The 18,529-nt window shown below is 33.0% G+C and overlaps 1 protein-coding gene across 5 annotated transcripts in view; it reads right to left on the bottom strand.

The window, feature by feature from the left end:
• Window positions 1-5,848: 5,848 nt before the first annotated feature.
• The window catches only part of LOC142631285 (histone-lysine N-methyltransferase ATX2), a 45,791-nt gene continuing 33,110 nt past the window's right edge, over window positions 5,849-18,529 (bottom strand). For 3 of the 5 annotated variants that reach the window (XR_012843565.1, XR_012843562.1, XR_012843563.1), the window contains 2 exons: window positions 7,050-7,138; window positions 5,849-6,283 (listed from right to left, as the gene is read on the bottom strand). The gene's annotated coding sequence lies outside the window, so the exon portion shown is untranslated. The remainder of the gene's footprint in view (window positions 6,284-7,049; window positions 7,139-18,529) is intronic. The other 2 variants (XR_012843566.1, XM_075805420.1) reach the window with 1 other exon arrangement.

Here is an 18,529-nt window from a genome sequence, read left to right as displayed (position 1 = left end):
TCATTTTTAGTTTGACCGTATTTTCAATTGGTGCCAAACACAAACAATGGTGTAAAATGCTTTCTAGAATTGGTTTTCATGTAAAACAAACACACCCTTAGTATTAATTATCAATTTGGCCCATGGCCTGGCCAGTAGGTCACTTGCCACATTAGTTAAATTATTTTTTAAATATAGGGTAAATTTTATGAACCAAAATAATATTTAAACCTTTAAAAAAAACACACACACACACACTTAAGAAAGAGAAAATGAGATTCTAATACAAAGATACACTAAAAACTCCACACACACACACACAAACTATCGCCACTTTTAAGGGAGAGTGGACAACCTTTTTTTTGTTTAAGCAATTGTTGTTCCTAAGAACAATAATTGATAAATAAATTTAAATTATCATTTAAATAATCACATATCACATAAATTAGAATTTACCATAAAATTAAAGAACAATGGAGAACTATTACCTCGATGATACTTCAAAGTAATTTTATAACATTAGAAGCAAATTGCCGTCAATTCATATATATTTTTAGATGGTGAGGTTGAGGCGTGGATCATGTCACTGTCTTAAGACGATACATGTGTCTACTGGGTTTCCGATGTAGTAGACTAAATATTGTGCGTACTGCCCCCGAAATACAACGATCCAGTTACCTTCGTAGATTATCCTTCAAGCCTACACCACTTGTAGGATAGGAAGCTCTCAATAGTACTTTTCTTTTACCCAGAAATATAGTATGTACAAGAATATATTATTTTCATAAAAGATGAGAAAACTAAAAAAATAAATATATGAATATTTTTCTATTAAATGAAAATATATATGAATAGAAGTTTCTCTTCTATCTCTCTAAAATTATATATATATATATATATATAGAGAGAGAGAGAGAGAGAGAGAGAGAGAGAGAGTATAGGGTACTTGCTAATTAAAAATCAGATGAATCGTTAGCAACAAAGATGAAAACTGATTTCTATTAAATCACTTAAATCAGCATTTAATAAAAATATTCCAACAAGTATGTGTTTAGATTAACCTATTTGTTTAAGTAGGTGTTTAGATTAACTTCTTGCTAAAAGCTCAAGGTTATTACACTCCAAAATCTATTAAACTATATGGAATGGAGCTAATAGGGACTAGGGAGGTGAATACTGACCATGAAAAGTTTCTTGATAGTAAGGCACACCAAGATATTGCTCACACCATGCATCTCACGTGTGTGCCTTGCATTCGTGTCTCCCAAAAACCGTAGCCTCATCGATGTACATATCACTCACTCACACACCAAACGTTGGTGTGTTGTGGTTCCGTTTGCAAACATCATATTGGAAACTAATTGTTAAACTAAAGTGGCAATTTTAATAAATCCAACGCTGGACTATATTTTTTATTATTATATCTTTTATATATACAAATTTCTAAGACGTATCAAAATAGATGCTTACAATTTTTTTTTACAAATTTTGTAGTATCTACATCAACATATTTTTGACGTTTAATATTACAATATGTTAAACATAAATAAATAATCTAACATATTCTCAAAAAAATAAAATAAATAAATAAATAAAAAAGAAGAAGGAAGAAGATAATCTTACAGATCCCACCCATGAAAAGCGTTCAGCTGCGGGCAAGATAACCAATGGTATTCCAGCAAGTCTCAACAGGCGATTAGCACTCATTATAAGATCGATTAAGATACATGTTTCCCATCCAAATTCACTAGCATGCATGATTCCCTTGATACCCAATTAAGAGAAAAGTGACAAAAATCAGAGCAAAGGATGATCATAGAAGAGTGGATGATTGCTAATAATGTTTATGAACTCAGTAAAGTCTGCAAATACAAAGTCCTAATGCACTGAAAATCAATGTTTTTTAGGACCAGAATACAAGAAAACTCATCGAGTACAACGTTTTTTTTTTTTTTTTTTTTTTTTGAGAAACTATCGACTACAACGTAAATATTAATGCAAGCGTTTTTGCTTAAAATAAGCATTTTAAATGATTTCCAATTTCAAGAATGTTACCCATTTAATTTCAACAAGGGGCATCAATCTGGGAGACTGGGTCTATAATGCAAAAACTAGAATTTTATTAAAGGGATGATAATTTGATTTAATGAGACCCTAAAAGTATCCACGTCTAATTTGGAAGATTTTTTAACGGTGTAATAGGGAGAATGCATACATATAATACATAAACTGAGAGAAAATTTCAATTAGATTTTAAATTCAAATTCAAATAGAGTTTAATTTTATATGTGTCCTATCTAATCTAAAATTTTTAATTTTTGTGCCAAATGAGTTAATTCAGTGTGAAAATTGGATTTCAATTAGAATTTAATTTCCTTCTTAAAAAAATTAGAGTTTAATTTTGTGCCAATGTCTCATCTAATTTAAGTTTTTTAAAAAAAAAAAATTGTGCCAAATGAGTTAACTTAGCGAATAAAATGAGGATTCCAATATAAATAAACTATAAAAACCCTAATCATATATTTAACTCTATATATAAAATTAGAAGAAAAGAGAGTTTGAATGATTTTATATTTATGAGCCTTTTTTTTTTTGTATAACTAAAAACAACTCAAATTTATAAGTTATTTATGTAATATACCATTACTATGTAGGTTCATTAGAATCAAAATTGGATTTTGCTTTCATTGGCTTTCCATACAAATTAAATTGTTTATATTTTTATTGTTATTTTTTCTCTGAACTAATGAGCAAATTTTTTATACTATTTCTATTTAGATATATTGTATGAAAAGATATTGAATGTAACAAAATGTCATTGAGCTGAACAATCTCATGCACCTGTAAGCGCACAATTGCACCTGGCCCCAAGAACAGTTACGGGCTCAGGCCCAATGAGCCTTAAACAATATGAATTTGTAGAGTGTGGGCTTGAAACCCAGGTTAGAAGTGTCTAAGGATTAAATGACAAGTCAAAGATTGCTAACACTTGAAAACAACAAGGAATATTGTAAATCAACCTCCTCGGACGTAAGCCAAGAGCTGTTCTTATATTATCTCTTTCTCTTTTTTCTTTTTCTTTTTTAGATTACAAAAAAGGGAGCCTCTCTTCCTGTTCTAGGTTTCTCCTTAAATACTCCTCTTTTTGATCTTTGTACACGTGTTGCCCCAATTCCCCCTTAACCTAGATATTTCTTTTCTCAGTGCCTTTGAATAGTAACCAGAAGTTTCCCTTCCACTGTTCAGGTGTCACTTCCCCATTAATGCGGCCAGGGTGGTAGGTGCAGGGTCTTTAATGTGGAGGTGGCAGCCTTTATCTTTGGTATTTCTCTAACATCTGGCGCTTCTAGGACATTCAAAAGTTCTCCCCTTTTAACCATTGGTCTTGACCGTGTCATTCCCTAACCTTTACCATGAAGTCCCGGGTTCTCCAGTGTCCGTCCGAGGGGAATTTCACCCTCGGCTGGATCCTCGGATCCTCGGCGTATGGGCCGACCCGTAGTACTAACAAATTCTAAACCCAAGAGTAGGTCGGCCTTGCTTAGCATGGCCCAAAGGCCCACATCCCCATCAGGGTCTTTTTACTCCCCACAGCACCTATCCCTATTCAATTTAAGAGATACTATTTGACCAATTTATTATTTTATTTTGTGTTGTATTTAGTAAAATTTCACAGATAATACTTGTGAATTGATATTGTATATGCAGTAACCGATAGTAATTTTCAATATTATATACATAATAATAATGTAATAAGAAACTTGGCGTAGCCAATATTATGAAAATTGCAAGAAAAAACTATTTTAGTACCTACAAATGTCCTAGTTTAACTATGTCCTATATGTTTAATAGCTCAAACTAATATCAATAGCACTACTACAATTCATTATTCTCGTGCATAAATACAGGTTACATACTAGTATATTTAATGAGGTACTCTCATATTATCATATTTATGCATGGTTTACATACTAGTATACTTAATAAAGTACTCTCATATTTTTACATCTACAATTATTTTCATGCTATTTTATGACTAATTATAAATAATCTTTGTTTCATAGGTAATAAAGACTTTCCATGCTAAAGGAAACTACTGGAAGAAGAAGAAGAAGAAGCTATATATTCTCTCTTTCTTCTACTACTTGAGAGCTCGTAAACCATTAGTTATTAGACAATCAGATATATAACCATGTACAAGCTGAGGGGAGCTGTGGCCCCCCCAAATTTTTTTAAAATATTAAATAGTAGGTATATATTTAAAATTTTAGAAAATAAGCACAAGAAAAATTATATTTGTCCCCCTCAAGAAAATTATATTTGCCCCTTGATTTCAAATCCTAGTTCCGTCCCGGTAGACAATGTTGAACTACAGGTGGGACCAAAGCCAAGTTGAAGAGAATTATATTCATATTTGTTAGTGGGCTTCCCCTTTTTAGCAGATCAAGTTAAAGACTTTTGGGCCACTTTGGGAGGCAGACTTGAAGTTGAAGTCAGCGTGTAAGAATAAAATTATAAAAGGGAGAGACGGCAGGCTAGTACTACAGCTGAAATTTAATTTTTCCCATTGTGGTAGTTACATAACTTGTTACACAAATCTTATCTAAATCTAATCGGGTATCTTATCTGTCTATGATGCTTATAGGAAATTCTCGATAAATTATCATGCTTCAATTTTTATACAAATTTTCATTCAAGCATAAAATCGAGATTTTGATAGAACACGACATGCATTGTACCGAATAGAGCTATAATAAAGGGGGCGTATCTATAAGATAGTTATATCTGTGCATGTTTAATAAGTCCAAACCTTCTTTTGTGCTTCACTCATATTCGATTATACAAATTGTACTAAAAAAAATATAGGTAAAAATATCTCTCTTCTCCGCAAATTCTTTTTTGAACAATTGAATCCGCGAAAAGGTTAAGTGCTAAAAAAAAAATTTTAAAATGAATTCTATATTTTTTCTAATTATTATGTTCTTATCTCATTGAACAAATTACGCCTAAAAGCAAATTATTTGATATGCAAGGAGGTATCCTTATCCATAATTCTCTCGTCGAAGATGATAGTCTAGATATAGAAAAAAAAAATCAGATAGAAAATATTTGGATTGGAAAATCCTCCATTTTTGTCTTAGAAAGAAGATCAATATTAAGGCCTGGGTCGAAATTGATAACGTTACCAACAAGAATAAAAATACTAAGACTAGGTTTAATAATTGTCAAATAATTGATAAAATTGACAAAAAATTCCTTTTTTATCTAACGATTCATCAAGATCAAAAAATTAACCTATCCAATCAACAAGGTTTCTTTAATGATTTAAATGTTCTTGCTTCATATCAATTGACTAAAATAGAATTTTCAATATGAGTTCAATCATGTTTTTCTCGTTATTTAGAATTTATCTTAATTGATTGCATGCTTTGTTTATTATTTCTTGATTTGACTTTCTATTTAAGAAGTGAAGAATGGCATGCTTTAGATTTTAAAATAGAGGTTTTAATGATAACATCTTCCATGATAACAAAGCATATTCCAAAATCTTAAATTCTTTTTTATTGATTGCTTAAATATCTTTATTGCCTTTATCATTTATTCGCTTAGATTAATTACTTGTTTAGTTTATTTAATTTTAAAATAAACAGTTTTTATACTAGATTGGGAATAATTTAGTTTAGGCTTGATTAATTTTCAAACGTTCATACAAGTCCTTGTGAGTTCAACCTTGCTCTTGCCAAACTATATTTTGGTATGGTTGTAGAGTATTTTTAAAATTTCAAAACAGGGGGTGGGATTGCAATTGATTAGGAAAAAAAAAAAAAAAAACCCCTTAAAAATAATAAAACTGAGGGACAATTGGCCGTTGTAATCTTCAATCATCAATGACTACTTTATAACATGTAATTGTATATTTACAAAAGTTTACATATATGCACCCAACTGATGGCCAGTGTAAGAATAAGGCAAATGGGTAGAAGTTAAGATAATCTAAAGTAACTTTTTCAAGAATCGAAATTAAAGTTCTGTTAGATTTTTACTTTCAACACCATTCTCAAGTTAGTTTGTTCAGACCAAAAAGAAGGACCAACTTAAGTGAAAAATGCTTTCACTAGATCATGCTACGACAAATAGTTGAGAGCAGAGAAAGCAGAGCTCAATAACCCATCTGCCTCGATAAAAATAACTGACAATGAGCAGAGATTGTTGAGAGGAAGCGGAATGACTTCAGAAGGATCTCAGATGTGCAAACTTTTTTTTTGGCCAAATCAGGCGAGCATACTCTTGCAATAACAAACTTCTGCAAAAGGAAAGTGGAGGAAGCATCAGTATAACGAGAACATGGAGACTTCTCAACAGTCAACAGTCAACACATGCAGTGTGTTGACAAAGAAGACACGGCAGACATGAGATATTGAGCAAGGAAAAACATTTCGTAAGAACCATAACTTAATGCATTGGAAAGAAGTGGTAGCCAATTCTAAATAGACAAAATAAAAAATTACAAACAAATATGTTAAGCTGGATAAAGATGACTGATGTTTCAGGTGGTAGCACACAGGCAGTCACAAAACCTGCTGAGGTTTACCACACAATTGACAACTGGCATACCAAAAATGCAAATATTGCTTCAAAATATTCAAGTTGAAGAAAACAGTTCTCTTCTAATTTAAATACCTCTCACGTTTGCAGAATTTGACCTGTATACATTTTCTAATGTTGAAAAAAACATTATCTAAATTTTTCACAAACTCGGCATTTGGTCCACAAAAAAACAATTTATTTTTTTTCTCAACAACTCATCTGAAGAAGTAAATACTGTTCACATGTACAAACATGTAGACATAAGGCAGTGCTGCACCATCGAAAAGTTTTCACGTTCATTAGACATCCAATTCATGTCATTAGACTAAAAAAAAAAGCACAGTAGAAAAAAATTAATGCTGCTTTACTGCAAATTCAGCAAATATTTCCAGTGTCCTAAAGATTCCTGTGTTTCCAAGATAAACAAAAGACCTAAAATAGAGGAACTCAGCATTTCATTCTCTTACTCTCCAAATACTTACCTTATTTAAAAAATTTAGGTTACACCATGAGTCGAACTCTCGTATTTGATTATCTTGAAGGATCACTTTCTCCATCTTTGTTCCATGCTCTGATTGATGGACACATTGAATATATGAGTTCACATTTTGTGAAGAAACAATTCAAGTTTTTTCCTTTAAAAAAATGAATTAACACCCAAATGTGATAACACATGAAACAACAATGATTTAAATGAAGATCAAATGAGTTCTCAAATTTGATATTATAATATAAAATGTTTAGCAAATTCTATCAAGAAAAGTTGCAGTGAATGTTTGTAGAAGATTAGCAGAAAAAGGAAAAGAAATGATAGGACAATGGAAGGTACGTGATAGTCCTTCGGCCTGTTTGGATGAACGTGGAAGCATACGAGGTGAAAGAAGATGAACTGATGAAGGAATCACATGGCTGGACAAACCATTCCCACATTACAGCCATTGCAAGAAAAAAGAGTGGTTGGAATATTAGGGCAGCCCAGCTATGGATTCCTTGTGGCCACTGGCCAGTCAGAAAAAGGAACAAAATCAGAAGTGCAATCAACTTGAACAAGCTATTTGAGCGCTGCCTCAGGATTTCCATAACTTCACTTCCTGGTTTAAATGGTTTTGATTCTCAAGTTTAGTTATCTTTTAAGTATTTCAATTTAAAGAAACATCAAAAGGCTTCGAAGCAGCCACAACTAACTTACAAAGTAGCAATGTAGCATATACAGCATTGCTTCCCTCAAGCAAGCTCTGTAATACAAAGATGAAAAGAAAACTTCTTTTAGAAGTTGGAAGTTTATATTGATTGAAGTTGAGCTGCTTGCTAGTGCTGCTAGCTGGTATCTCCCATACTTCCCCTGTGTTACTAGTTTATGTAGTAACATGGCTAATGACTTTATAGCCTAAATATACTTCCATGCATGAAGGAATGATAAGGAGTATATATAGAACTTCCATTCCATGTATACTCTAATCTATAAGAAAATTATAACCCAATTGGAAACCTAGATTTGAGAAATTGGATTTGTTGTGTTCATGCCAAATGTCCCCTTTAATTATGTTTAACTATGTGATGCCCCCTGAACATCATAATTAACTAGGTAATGCTTACAGATTCATTCCAAAATAATTATGAGTTTTCTATTTGGCCCGTGTGTGATACTCCTCTAGTATATGTACTCATTAACATTATGAGTATTAGTTCAACTATATTACATGTTATTAAGAAAAGGAGAAATATATAATATGATTATTTAATTGATATATTAGGAATGTGAACCTAACAGGACTATTTCTTCCAAAATATCTAACACATATTTCCTTTTTGACAATAATTTTTCTCTTTAGATCGTGGTACCTCAATACCTAAGAAACAACATGGCTTTTCCAAATCCTTTGTTCGATGAAATTTGGAAGGTTGTCTTTAACTCATCAATTACCTTATTGTCATCACGGACGATAAATTTTTTTTTTTTTTTTTTTTTATAAGTAATGAAAATTTTATTTAGAGTCATAAAATGGAATCACCCAAGTATACAAGAAGTGTACAGTAGGGGACCAAATCAATCAAATACATAACTTACAAGCATCCATCAAATCATAAACCAAAAAAACATAACTTCCTATGATAGAAATCCAATCAAATAGTTTTTTTAAAAAGAAAAGTTTTAAGTCAACTACTGTCCTTTTAGAATCTTCAAAACACCGGTTGTTTCTCTCCCGCCAAATGCACCACGTCAAACAATGAGGGACAACCATCCAAATAAGACCATTACAATGATGACCAAATTTTCCTTGCCAACATGCAAGGAGCTCAACTGGTCTTTGACATTGCCCAATATATACCAAACAAGGTGAACACCATAGACCACATCTCAAAAACAATTGGACAATGTAATAAAATATGATCTACCGATTCTCCATTACTTTTGCACACATAACACTAGTCTAAAATCAACACCTTTGCATTGAACTGCAATTTGTTAGATAATTTAGTCGTATTCGAGGTGACTACCCTCCTAGAAATAAAGGAAGAGAATGATATTTGGGATTAAATTTTGCTTGCCTCATATTATTCATATTAATGCTTAAATACACTGAACTAGAATTCAAATTAAACAAGATAACTCATAATCCTATCAGCTAGAACTCTAGATAGACTCCATCCTAACAACAACTTAATTCAAATTCAAATAACGCATTATCCTAACACAACTGAATTATAAAATTCCAATGATAACTACTACGTGAGGCAATATCTTGATTTCCATACTTATCCTTTAGCCACTTTCTGACTCAGCTACTCCTAACTCCATGTGTCCTTGGGACATAACAACCTTCCTCTTACATAAATTATCAATAGCCAAAATAGTTCCCAAAGCTGCAATCCAAACAAAAAATGCAACTCTGGAAAGAACTTTTTGCTTCCAAATACTTCTCTAACGGAAGGATTGAGTACATACACCCAACAAGGCCTAATAATAATGGCTCACCTCAAAGCCCCTACTCCTAGGGGCGTCCAACACATCTTATCCTCACCAATAACCCTCAACAAGACTCCATATATAACATCCCAAAAAATATACAAAGATTCCAATTCCCAATCTTGAAATGCTCACAAGAATTCCAAGTCCCAATAAAGAACCCCATTAAGGAACTACATGAGATCAGCCACATAAGCCTCCTTAACACTACTAATTTTGAATAATTCTAGAAAACACATTCAAAGGATTATCCACACACCAGACATCATGCCTAAGTTTCACTCTAGTCCCATCTCCAATCTCAAACTGAATGTAGCGAGAAAAAGTAGACCAACCACTACTAATATCATCAATATAAAGAGTCAATAAAATCTTCCCTCTCTCAGACGTGTAAGAGAAACCTGAGCGATCAAATTGACAATAGTGCAACCCAAACTTGGATACGGCATCACTTAATTTACCAAACCAAGCTCTAGGAAATTACATAATGATGCAGAACAGAAATGTGAAAGTGAGCTAGATCTCGTTCTAGCATAATGAAACCCTTAAATCCATATAAAAGGGCCCTTAAATCCATAAGGAAGAACACTAAAATCCACCAAAAGTAATAAAAACCTCAATTTTATTGAATTTAAACTGGTCTAAATTCGTAATACATCTTGCAGCCCAATTTAAAGGCTCCAAAAAACTTATTTTCCAAGTCAAAATAACTCCAAACTGATGCTAATTGATAACCTACCACAATAGGACTCATATTTGACTAACAAACTGTAGAGACCCAAAAGTGGGGTCTTGCAATTCATGGAATCTCACATTGCCTAGAGAAGCACATAGGAATGTGCTTATAAAAAGTGACCTCCTTTTAATGTGTAGAGGCCTTTTCCTCCATTGTTGTGTGCTTTGGGGGAGAGCAAAACTGTGAGGGGTATGTGTAGATTGTAGAAACCCAAAAGTGGGGCCTTGCAATCCATGGAATCCCACATCTCCTAGAGAAGAACATGGGGATGTGTTTATAAGGAATGATCTCCCTTTAACGTGTAGAGGCATTTACCCCCATTGCTATGTGCTTTGGGAGAGTAAAACCGTGAGGGGTATGGGCTATGAAACACGGGTGCGTTTTCAAATTCGGGTGTAGGTGCGGCAATTAAAAAATTATTTAAAATATTTTTATTTATATATTTTATATATTGCTAAGCATGCTTTTTTATATAATAATAATAATAATAGAAAACTCATATAATAATAATAATAAATAAAAAATAGTAATAAGTACACAAAAGTTTTTGACACTAGAATTATTGACAAAGGTATTAAAATAGATGAGGCTTCCCATAAATAAATAAAGATGTGGCTTAGTGGCTCACGTATTTGGTTAGCCCAAAAACAAAATAAGGGATATATATGGCAGGCATTAAATAGGTGTAGCTTCCCATTAAAAAAAATAAAAAAATAAAGGGGAAGATGGGCTCAGTCACGTGTTTGGTCAGAGGCACACAAAACAAATAAAGCCCAGTTGTTAACAAAGGCATTTAACAATCCTTTTCCAAAAAAAACAAAAAAACAAAACTTATCAACAACTAGAATGTACGCTGGCCTATGGCAAAAAAAAAGGAAGAAGACGAAGATGAAGAAGAAGAAGAAAGGGGTTAAGGCCGGTGAATTCTGACGACGATAGCAGCGTGGTATTTTCGGTTTTTTTTTTTTTCCTTACCTCCGATTTTCTTTTTCCGGCCGAAACACACCGATATTCGGCCGATACGATCCAAATCAGCCCAGTTCGGCACGAATTGGCCCGCGTTGGCACGTATCACAAAAGAGAAAGAAAAAAAAAAAGGACGCGGTTCAACGCGCAGGCAGCTGCGGCCCTCACGCGATACCGCATCAGATGCGGGTGCGGCGACCAGTTTGCCACGTCCGTGCATCCCAAGGTATGGGCCCCAAAGCAGACAATATCTACATAGTTGGGGCGAGGTCGTTGCAGATAGTATCAGAGCCATGCCCTAGCCAAAAGTGTAGGCCCCACACGCGAGGATGTGCGTACTCGTAAGGGGAGTGGATTGTAGAGACCCAAAATTAGGGGTCTAGCAATTTATGGAATCTCACATAGCCTAGGGAAGCACATGGGGATGTCCTTATAAGAAGTAACCTCTCTTTAATGTGTAGAGGTCTTTTCCCCCACTGCTGTGTGCATTGGAGGAGAACAAAATATTGAAGGGTATGGGCCCCAGAGCAGACAATGTCGACACAACCAGAGCAGGGTCGTAACACAAACCTTTAAAAACACCCAAAAACATGGAAATAAAATCCTATCACCTAAAATAACAATAATCACATCAAAAATTCAAAAATCAACGAATGATAAAAATTTAACCCTATATCTTGTCCTACATCATACCCCTCACTTGAATCAAACTCGACCTCAAATTTTCGATTGGAAATTGAAATCTTCCACTCCAAATAAACAAATACTTCAAATACTTGGCATCTTCAAAACCGGCTTAGAATTGTTTTCCACAATTCGCACTATCCAAAATTTCTTCTCTTCACCCTTCCATTGATTTGCAATATTAACCAGCGGAGGATTAAAGAAAACATCAAACTTTTCAACTGCAAGAAAAGCAATAGATTGTGTTGTAGTGGTCATAAGAAAATCAACTGGATCCTAGGAATTTCGAGTTATGGGCTCATTGTCATACTTGACTTCAATTGGATCTTCTATAATATTCCCAATAATTTCCTTCACATGATTTATGCCCTTCTCCCTAATTTACTCCATATTTTCCTCTTGAGCCTCTTCAAGAAATTCTAAAATATTTTCTTCAATAGAGGTCTTTCTTCAAATTTTCTATCTTCCAACCCTTCAAATTTTGTCAAAACGTGATTATGTTCAACTTCTTTAATTGAAATTTTCTTTTCATCAATGTCATCCAAATTTTGATCTTCTCTCAATGAACTGATATTAAGATTCTCACTACAATCCCCATCAAATAAATTTTTTTGTCTAAGACTACAACTTGTATTAAGAAAAAATAATAATAATCTCCTCATAATCGCGAGGAAAGAAGAAACTAACCATCTATCTTTTCATTCTAGGCTATAAGGAAATATTCAACTTACATCTTCTCCTTCTAAAATATTGTATATCATTCCACCAATTTGCTACATCACTCTCAAGTATTCTTGATACAAAAAACACCTTGAAATGTTCAAAGACCTTTGCATAAGCAAAATAATCTACAAGATCCAACATCCAATCTATGAATTCTTTTGAGTATGATTCACCATCAAAGTATTGAATATCATTGAAATTACAAACATTTTTGTTGATAGATTGGCCATGAGAACAATCTTGGACACAATTACTTCCATGGTCTTCATGATTTTGTTTGGTTTTCAAACTCAAATCATTGAGCGAGTCACGAATCTCATTGAACCAATATTCTATACTTGCTGATAAGCCTGGAGTGCATCCCCAAGGGCCTGTACCCCATGCATTTCTTCAACACTGTTGTTACACTCACCTTGATTGTTTGCCATACCAAATCATCGAAAAGCTCTAATTCCAGATGATGCGGAACGGAAATGTGAAAGTGGACTAGATCTCATTCAAGCATAGCAAAACCTTTAAATCCATATAAGAAGGCCCTCGAATCCACAAGGAAGAACACTAGAATCCACCAGGAATAATAAAAACCCCAATTTCATTGAATGTATATTGATCTAAATTCATCATACATCTAGCAAACCTATTTAAAGGCCCCAGAAAACTTATTTTCCAAGTCAAAATATCTCTAAACTGATCCTAATTGATAACCAACAATAATTGGACTCTTATTTGAATAACAAACACTTAGAAACAATTAAAAACAAGGAAATAAAATCTTCACCTAAAATAACGAAAATTACACAAAAAATATATAAATCGACAAACAATAAAAATTAAACCCCATTTCTTGTTCTACATCACTTAAGGCCATAGATGGCCTTATGTAATCAACACCCCTTACCAGGCTCCCCATGAGCAACAAACCCAAGTGATTGCTCTATTTAGAACTCTTCCTATAAATCTCCACGTAGAAAGCCATTTTTGACATCTAATTGAAATAGTGCCTGACCAAAATTAGTAGACAATGATATTAAAATCTTAAAATTTTAGCAACAAGAGAAAAGGTCTCAGAGTAACTTAAACCATAAGTCTGAGTATTGCCCCTAGCGATCATGCTAGTTTTGAAACACTCAATAAACCCCCTCTAGCTAGTACTTCACAGCACCAACACATCAACCACCAACAATAAACTTCCTAAATGGAGGAGTAACTAAGTTCAAAGTGTCATTCTCAAGAAGTGCTGACATCAAAGTTTTGAATTCCATTCTGGGGACTACACTGAATTGGCTACTGGAACAAAATATTTCAATATCGATACATGCCGGTGTACAATTTTGGATTTACACACACATAAATAATAATAATAATAATAATAATAATAATAATAATAAATATTATACTTATTACTATAAGCTAAAATTTTCAAATTGATGATCTAATGACAATTATTACACTGTAATGGTAAATTTGAAAAGCAGGCAACTTCCAAGAAGCTTCCTTTTTATATATTTTTTTTATTAAAAAAAACGCAGAAATATGATTCATGGTAACTTCAAATAATTACAAAACAATATAATCCAACTATTAGTCACCAAGCTTGTAGCTTATGAAGCACCTATAGCATTCTAGAAAAACACAGCCAGGAAACAATACATTGACATAGATCTATAGCAACACATGATCTCTCCTTAGAACTTAAAATTTGCAAAAGACTACCCCTCCCACCTGTTCTCTCTTCAGTACTTTTTATTTTGTCCTTTCTCAAGAGTAAGTCTCACCATTCCTTCTCTTCTTATCTTCTTCGTTCTGGTGTCCTCTGTAAGTCTCTTCTCATCCTTTTCATCTTCTTTCTACTTTTATTTTTATTTTTTTACCATTCCCTCTACCTTCTCGGCTCAAATTCTTCTTTTTGCTTTTGTATTTTTTGGCTCACAGTCTTCCTTTACTAACTTAGTCCCTCTCCTTTTTGAATTTTCCCCCACCATCAGATCCAAGAAAACCAACTCTTCATTTTGCTTCAAAACCAACATTCACCCGGAATGATGGAATTCCAACCAGAACTCCATTACAGGCAGAAATTCAGGGTGATATGGAGCAGGGAGTCACTTGCACCAAACTACACACTAGGATGAAAAATTCCGACCATTTCCACTGGAATGGAAAGGTGTTTAAAATATTCGCTAACACTCTTCTTCCATAGCTTACTTCGAGGCTGGAATAGATAACTCTTGGACAGACTTAGAAATAAGAAAATAACCAAGTAAGACAAAGAAAAGGAAAAATCACAAAACAATGGAGATAATTATGCATATGGTATGAGCTGAGAAATAGGTAGGATGAAAAGTACAAGCACTACCTTTGCATAAAACAATGTGAAAAGAACCAGGACCAGGACGCGGAACTCCAAATGGAATAGAAGGTTTAATGAGAGGTGGCCATCAACAACATTACACCTATAAGGGTTTCTCAGGAGGAGTGACTAGAGATGAACTATTAGTGCTAGTGGAAAAAGGAGATGGAGGTAATCAAGGAAGACATAAAGGATAGTTATCACTATCTGGACGAGAGGTGTAATATGAAGTGGAGTCAAGGAAAGTGATATCAAACACTAACAAAGTATCGATGAAGCATAGGATAATAACACTTGTATCCCTTCTAAGCATGAGAATACACACAAAAAATACACTCAAGTGATCGAGTTCATAATGCCTAGACCTAAATGTGAACATAAGAACAAACCCAAAAATCTTTGGAGTTAAATGGAACAACAGTTTATCAAGAGACAACACAATAAAAGAAATTTGACTTCCTAGAACAGTGGAAGGCTTACCATTGATGAGATTACAAAGTCAACATGACATCACTCCTACAATGTTAAACTAATAGAAAATGGTGAATGTAATCACTTAATCATTATTCTAAAGCTTCCTCACACGTGGCATAGAATCCCCTCAATAAGTGGACCCAACCAATAGAATTTTTTTAACTTTTAAATGGAACTTAGATTGGAGCTAAACCACCAACTTGGATACCATATTAAGTTCAAGAAGAGTGCGCACTTGGCAATTATAATGATAACCAATTCAAATTATAGATTCACATATGTATACTGCTCATAACAATTCTCCTTAGTCAATGGCTTTTCCTTATGCACTCCATGTCTGCTTATCCCATTATCTATTGACGCATGTGGAATACCCTTGTTCGTTACCAATTCTTTCCAACCCGTCAATTACTTCTTTGTGTATGAGCCTACTTTAGTTCCAGACCCTAAGTGTGTTTTTTGGTAATGGCTTGAGATCAGAACTTTGTTGTAACTTAGCACACAATACCTCCTTCCTCATGGGGCAATGACCATTGCATAATTCTTGAAGCATCACCACAAACCCCAACCATCCTCATACCCCCCCCCCCCCCCCATAAATGCTTTGTGTCGAATGACTACTGCAAGCAAAAAACCACAAGAAACAAAACACGTCTATCTCAAGAAAATAACCCTTAGATACACAAGGCAAAACTCCAAAATCCAACAGGAAAATAATGGAGAAAACACTCTGAAATTTTAGGGGTTGTTTGGTACATGTGTTTAAACACATGTTTTCAGTTTTTAAACAACGTTACATGCATTTTCACACTTTTTCACCCACATATATTTCCAAAAAATACAAATAACGTTTCTAGAAGATTACCAAACGGCCCTTATTAATTTGAAAAATTAAACGTAATTTTCATTTGGAAACCTAATTAAAGGCTCCATAAAACTTAATTGACAAGTAAAAATATTTTAAAAGAGATCCTAATTGATACCCTACCATAACAAGACCTAATTTGTCTAAAAGAAAAACACTTAAAATCAAGAATTTTTTTTTTATCTGAGAGAGAATTCTATTTTAGCCTAATTTATGTGTATGTATGTGAAGCTCCCTCTTGGAAAGTTGAACCCGCGCCTTGCCCCCACATCCCACAAGCACTTACACTTGTGGAGTAACCGTTACACCAAGCCTAAAATCCAGAAAATACTAACCCTAGACCTAAAATTCCAAAAATTACATAAATTTATCAAAATTAATAAATTACAAAAAATAAATTGCATATTTTATCCTACATCATGACCTACAAAGAACTTTTCAGTGGTCATTATCTATGGCATGTGGAGGTGATTTTGGTGGCGATGATCATATTCCACCATGTGTGGTAGTGATTTCGAGGGAGGAAACAAAATCAAATATTGCAAGGATGGAAAAGCTTTTTTTTTTTTTTTTGAGGGGGGGGGGGGTTGTGTGTGCGTGGAGGAGGTTAAAGACCTCTTCAAGGAAGGGCCTTTTGAACCCACCCCTGACAAGTAAAACCCCAAGTGCACAACATGCACCGGCAGGGTGGTCCTTTGACCACTCTGGCTTGGAAAAACTTATTATTATTATGTATAAATTTTAAAAATTTATGATTTTTTTTATCCTTAAAAAAACTTTGTGACAACCCTAAATTTTTTTTAGGCCCAACATACTAAACTTTGGACAAAATTTGGCAACAAACTTGATTGTAAGTTAAGGCTACAACTCTATTCAATATTTTTTTTATTGGTTGTGAATTTTAACAAATCCACCATTTAATTCCATTTTCTTCTTATATTCTTCATACTTGCAAAATTTCAAAAAAAATCAAAAGATCAATAGCTATGTAATCAATCAAATGTTTAAATTTCTAATTTTTATAGTCTTAAATTATATATAAAAAATAAGTTTATGATCGAATAGTAAATAACATTCGATTGACATGAAACTTAACATGTGTTTTAAAAACATAAAGAACATGCAATTCAACAGTTAGATTTACAAAATATGTAGCAATATTAATTTGTTTAGTGAGAGTTGTAGCCTTGTGCTACAACTTAGTTTGTAGCCAAATTTTGTCCTTAAACTTTAGTCCCCTTAAGAATATATTAGGTCCTTACATAAAAAAAAAAGTCCAAGAAAAATTTTATTTAACTAAAATTTTAAAAGAGATGTAGCTTGTAACATTGATAATGAGACTATCACATAACGATTTCAAAATAAAAAAATTTGTAAAAGGAAATTATAAGACTTTATATGTTGCATGTGAGTGAGTGTGTGTGTGTGTGTGTGTGTGTGTTTTTTTTTTTTTTTTTTGTCGTCAATATATGAAGTTCTCTTTTTATTATATTTTATACCGTTTAAGTTTTTTAATCACCACACTCAAAAATATTTCTGAAACCGCTACTGACAACATCGCCGAAAGAACAAATTAATCAAAAGTTCTAACTAAAAGAAAAAACACACACATATATATTTTACAAATATAAACTATTTAATAATTTTACAAATATAAACTATTTAATAATTAGCGAAGCACTTGAAACATTAATAAATCAACTATTGTAATAATATATTGTGCCACTTGGTGCAAGGACAATATGTAGTGTGTACATTTTACTGTATTAAAATACAAATTTAATACAAAATTATGATATATGATCAAAATAATTAAAATGCATTTTAAATTTTATTTTAAATTTCTAGACAAATTTTGGAAATAGAAATTTAGTGGAATATAACTTTGTATTTCTTGAAACTAGGCAATAATGCTTTACATAAAGTAAACTGTGTTTACAATTAATATACTAAACTATTTTAATAAAAAAAATGAGTATAGCCATTTGTCATTGAGAGAAGATAGTAACTTGATACAACCACAGCTTCAAAAAGCATACTTTTATTATATAATATATTATATATTAAACTAGATTAGACATTAGATATTAGATAATCATAAAATTTACACTAAATAATACTCAAACCACACTGTGTTATCTAGACCTCACGTATTCTTTACATTACAAAACCACCCATTATAACTTTAAGTACCAACGG

This window comes from Castanea sativa, chromosome 4 (assembly GCF_040712315.1).
Source record: "Castanea sativa cultivar Marrone di Chiusa Pesio chromosome 4, ASM4071231v1".
NCBI lineage: Eukaryota > Viridiplantae > Streptophyta > Magnoliopsida > Fagales > Fagaceae > Castanea > Castanea sativa.
Note: the sequence above shows the minus strand (reverse complement) of the source record. Positions and strands in the feature narration are given on the sequence as shown.